The sequence below is a fragment of the Bos indicus x Bos taurus genome, chromosome 24 (genome assembly GCF_003369695.1).
Source record: "Bos indicus x Bos taurus breed Angus x Brahman F1 hybrid chromosome 24, Bos_hybrid_MaternalHap_v2.0, whole genome shotgun sequence".
Taxonomy (NCBI): Eukaryota; Metazoa; Chordata; class Mammalia; order Artiodactyla; family Bovidae; genus Bos; species Bos indicus x Bos taurus.
In genome coordinates this window covers 8,717,828-8,723,197 of record NC_040099.1, presented here as the reverse complement: position 1 = coordinate 8,723,197, position 5,370 = coordinate 8,717,828, and positions in this window count along the sequence as shown.

Sequence of the window (5,370 nt, the reverse complement as noted above, 5' to 3'; positions counted from 1 at the left end):
TTTACAATATTGTATTAGTTTTGCCAAATATCGAAATGAATCTGCCACAGGTATACATGTGTTCCCCATCCTGAACCCTCCTCCCTCCTCCCTCCCCATACCATCCCTCTGGGTCGTCCCAGTGCACCAGCCCCAAGCATCCAGTACCGTGCATCGAACCTGGACTGGCGACTCGTTGCATACATGATATTATACATGTTTCAATGCCATTCTCCCAAATCTTCCCACCCTCTCCCTCTCCCACAGAGTCCATAAGACTGTTCTATACATCAGTGTCTCTTTTGCTGTCTCGTACACAGGGTTATTGTTACCATCTTTCTAAATTCCATATATATGCATTAGTTTACTGTATTGGTGTTTTTCTTTCTGGCTTACTTCACTCTGTATAATAGGCTCCAGTTTCATCCACCTCATTAGAACTGATTCAAATGTATTCTTTTTAATGGCCGAATAATACTCCATTGTGTATATGTACCACCGCTTTCTTATCCATTCATCTACTGATGGACATCTAGGTTGCTTCCATGTCCTGGCTATTATAAACAGTGCTGTGATGAATATTGGGGTACACGTGTCTCTTTCCCTTCTGGTTTCCTCAGTGTGTATGCCCAGCAGTGCGATTGCTGGATCATAATGCAGTTCTCTTTCCAGATTCTTAAGGAATCTCCACACTGTTCTCCATAGTGGCTGTACTAGTTTGCATTCCCACCAACAGTGTAAGAGGGTTCCCTTTTCTCCACATCCTCTCCAGCATTTATTGCTTGTAGACTTTTGGATTGCAGCCATTCTGACTGGTGTGAAATGGTACCTTATTGTGGTTTTGATTTGCATTTCTCTGATAATGAGTGATGTTGAGCATCTTTTCATGTGTTTCTTAGCCATCTGTATGTCTTCTTTGGAGAAATGTCTATTTAGTTCTTTGGCCCATTTTTTGATTGGGTCATTTATTTTTCTGGAGTTGAGCTGTAGGAGTTGCTTGTATATTTTTAAGATTAGTTGTTTGTCAGTTGCTTCATCTGCTATTATTTTCTCCCATTCTGAAGGCTGCATTTTCACCTTGCTAATAGTTTCCTTTGTTGTGCAGAAGCTTTTAAGTTTAATTAGTTCCCATTTGTTTATTTTTGCTTTTATTTCCAATATTCTGGGAGGTGGGTCATAGAGAATCCTGCTGTGATGTATGTCGGAGAGTGTTTTGCCTATGTTCTCCTCTAAGAGTTTTATAGTTTCTGGTCTTACATTTAGATCTTTAATCCATTTTGAGTTTATTTTTGTGTATGGTGTTAGATCATTTTTTAAAAGTGTTAAGGAATGAAACATGCAATTCAGGCTGCTTTGTGTGAATAACCACATGAGATGGTTTTGTTATGCATCTACTGGACTAGGCTGAAAAGCATTTTCCAGAATTCTTTTTTCTGTATGTTTCCCATTAGTTCCAGCTGCAGGCCTGGTTCAGTGGTAAAGAATCTGCCTGCCAATGCAGGTGACATGGGTTCGATCCCTGGGTCGGGAAGATCCCCTGGAGGAGGGCATGGCAACCCACTCCAGTATTCTTGCCTGGAGAATCCCATGGACAGAGGAGCCTGGAGGGCTACAGTCCATGGGGTCACAAAGAGTTGGACATGACTGAGTGATACAGCATGCACCCAAGCCTGACAAACTGAAGTCTGAATTGAATCCCCCAAAAGAGGGCCAATGGCCCTCGATCAATTCCCAGTTCACACATCCAGAGACCCTCAAATTTAGGGGAAACCAGGTCCCATTGATGAAAAGATGCTACCTCACAGCAAAGGAAAAAAAAAAAAAATAGAGTGTAAATCATCTTCTTTGCTGGACTTTTAACTGTCCTGTTATCAGGATGAAAGCCTTGGGGAAGAAAAAATAATCAGATATTAAGGATTTATGGACATTGGGTCAAAAGTTCTGTGGTCCACCAGAAACAGCAAGGAGCTAGCAGGTCAGATAAGCCACAGGGTTTGGTCTCAAGTCCGTCTCACAGCAGCTCTCCTATCTCTGTGATTATTTTCCTGGTTCTGGAATGGATAATTAGAAATAATGTATAGCGCATCTTAGGATTTCCACATGTCCCCTGAACATGGTGTGAGGGCCATTTAACAGGGAGAGTTAAATGGAAGGCCCTGAAACTGGCTCTGCCTTGTCTTTTTTTTTTCATATTTTATTGACGTATACTTGATCTACAATGTTGTATTAATTTCTGCTGTACAGCAAAGTGGTTCATTTATACACTTAGATACATATTCTTCTTCACAGCCTTTTCCTTTATGGTTTATCACAGGATAGTGAATACAAAACTCTGGGCTTGTTGTTTATCCATCCTGTATATAATAGTGCATATGCTAACCCCAAATTCCCAATCCTTCCCTCCCCTGATTCAAAGGCTCTGCCTTTGAAAACTAGTAAACCAAAGGCAATACCACATTCCTGGAAGGACTGCAGGACTTACTGCCATCATCAAGGACATAAAAAATGCAGGGGTGTTGCTTCCATTCAAATTGCCTGCTGTGCCTATATAGAAAACAGATGGGTGTTGAAGAATGAAAGTGGATTATTGAAAATTTAATCAGGTGGCGACTCCACCTGCAGCTTCTGTTCCAGATGTGGCTTCTTCGCCAGAACACAGAACACACCCCCTCGTATCTGGAATGTAGCTGTTGATCTGGTAACTACTCTCTACCAGGGAAGCTGTGGCATGCTGGCCAGATCCAGCCTGCAGCTTATTTTTGAAGAGGCTTTGAGCTAAAAAAAAATATTTCTACATTTTTTTGAGTTAAAAAACAAAGTAAAGAATATGTGACAGAGTCCACACGTGGTCCTCCAAGCCTAAATTATTTATCATCTGGCTCTTTACAGAAAACAAAGTTTGCTGACCCCTTGTGGGGCTTTAAAGAAAATGTTTCTATATTGCTGTGTTTTGAGGCCTGTCGGAGCCAGTTTTACTCAGAGTTGGGAAGTGAACTGAAAACAAGCGTTGGAGGGTAATTTATGAGTGTTTTGGAAAAAAAAAAAAAAAAAAAAGCTCTATTTTCCATGCTGTATTTCCCCAAAAAAAATGCAGTATTTCCAAGATTGTGACAAGGAAACAAGAGTTTATTATAATGCTTACTCTGTTTTGTCCCTTAACATTTATTTTTTAGAAGTTTAAACCTACATAAAAGTTGCCAGAATAGTACAATTGGTGATTCTAGGTGAAGGGTACATAACACCGATATAGCTTGCCTGGAAAATCCCATGGATGGAGGAGCCTGGTGGGCTGCAGTCCATGGGGTCGCTAGGAGTCGGACACGACTGAGCGACTTCACTTTCACTTTTCACTTTCATGCATTGGAGAAGGAAATGGCAACCCACTCCAGTGTTCTTGCCTGGAGAATCCCAGGGACGGGGGACCCTGGTGGGCTGCCGTCTATGGGGTCGTACAGAGTTGGACACGACTGAAGCGACTTAGCAGCAGCAGCAATTGTAAACACTGAACTATATTTGCTTTACTTACTTTCCTCAGTATACACGTAATAAGAAGTCTTTATAACATGGTTTTGTAAAAAAAAAAAAAAAAAGCCAGAATACATAAACCTGATAAGAAGCAGAACGGGGACAAAGCCATGGCACCATCTCTTCCCTTCTGGCCGGTATCACTCCATGGGCACCTGGAAATTTAGTTCTTCTCATTTTCTTATTATTCTACAATCTAGAGTCAAATAACCCAATTTCCTAGTGAAGAAACTGCTCTGATCACAAAAGTCCCACTGTCTAGAACTGAACTGCACTCTTGGATGTGCTGTGCTTAGTCACTTAGTCCTGTTGGACTCTTTGCAACCCCATGCACTGTAGCCCACCAGATTCCTCTGTCCATGGGGATTCTCCAGGCAAGAATACAGGAGTGGATTACCATACCCTCCTCCAGGGGATCTTCCCAACTCAGGGATCAAACCCAGGTCTCCCGCATGGCAGTCAGATTCTTTACTGACTGAGCCAACAGGGAAGCGCACTCTAGATGGTCCAGCAGAAATGCCTTGCTGCAGAACTGTGCATTGGCTATTTCTGAATTTTGGTTTTACATTGCTAAGTGAACATCTTGGCATACAATTTATATTTGGGACCAGTTAAAAGCAGAGATATTACTTTGCCAATAAAGGTCCATCTAGTCAAGGCTATGGTTTTTCCAGTGGTCATGTTTGGATGTGAGAGTTGGACTGTGAAGAAAGCTGAGCGCCGAAGAATTGATGCTTTTGAACTGTGGTGTTGGTGAAGACTCTTGAGAGTCCCTTGGACTGCAAGGAGATCCAACCAGTCCATCCTAAAGATCAGTCCTGGGTGTTCACTGGAAAGACTGATGCTAAAGCTGAAACTCCAATACTTTGGCCACCTCATACTTATTGCAAAAGACCCTGATGCTGGGAGGGATTGGGGGCAGGAGGAGAAGGGGACGACAGAGGATGAGATGGCTGGATGGCATCACCGACTCGATGGACATGAGTTTGGGTGGACTCCGGGAGTTGGTTATGGACAGGGATGCCTGGCGTGCTGTGATTCATGGGGTCACAAAGAGTCAGACATGACTGAACGACTGAACTGGTCACATAAAATCTTGTTCTACATTAGATAGCGTAGAAGCAAGAAGTGCCATTGTGCATACACATTTGCATTTTACATTCCATTTTCCACATAAATGACTCATGATGAAGCCAGGAAGTCTGAAACCTTGCCGGGCAGGTCACACCTCTCAGAGCTCCTCCGTCTTGCACGCCCTCGCCAGCAGAGGCGGATTTCAGTCCATTGTGCCATTGCTCATCTCAAGGGGAAATGAGAGTTAAATGAGCTCAGCGGACATAACCAACTTTCTTATCTTCAAGAATAAAAAACACTTTCCTGAAGCTGCTACTGTTATGCTGGCAAGCTGACTCCTGGTCAGCCGGGGCTGAGGGGTCAGGCTGGGGCTACTGAAGCATGTCACACTCTGGCATCGTCTTTGACTTCTGAAGGCTCACACGGAAATCACAAAAACTACAACTTTCTCTCAAAGGCACTGACACTCTGACCCCTCCTAGTAATTAGTTAAGCCATTGGTTCACCACGTGGAAAACATGTCAAAATCAACCAGGGAAGGTTTTTTCACTGTTCTGGCTTCAAGCAGACGTTCATCCAAGACCAGCCAAATAGATTTTCTAGGATTTATACATGTTTCTTTTTTGGGGCTCCAAAATCACTCCACATGGTGACTGCAGCCATGAAATTAAAAGATGCTTACTCCTTGGAAGGAAAGTTATGACCAACCTAGATAGCATATTGAAAAGCAGAGACATTACTTTGCCAACAAAGGTCCGTCTAGTCAAGGCTATGGTTTTTCCCGTGGTCATG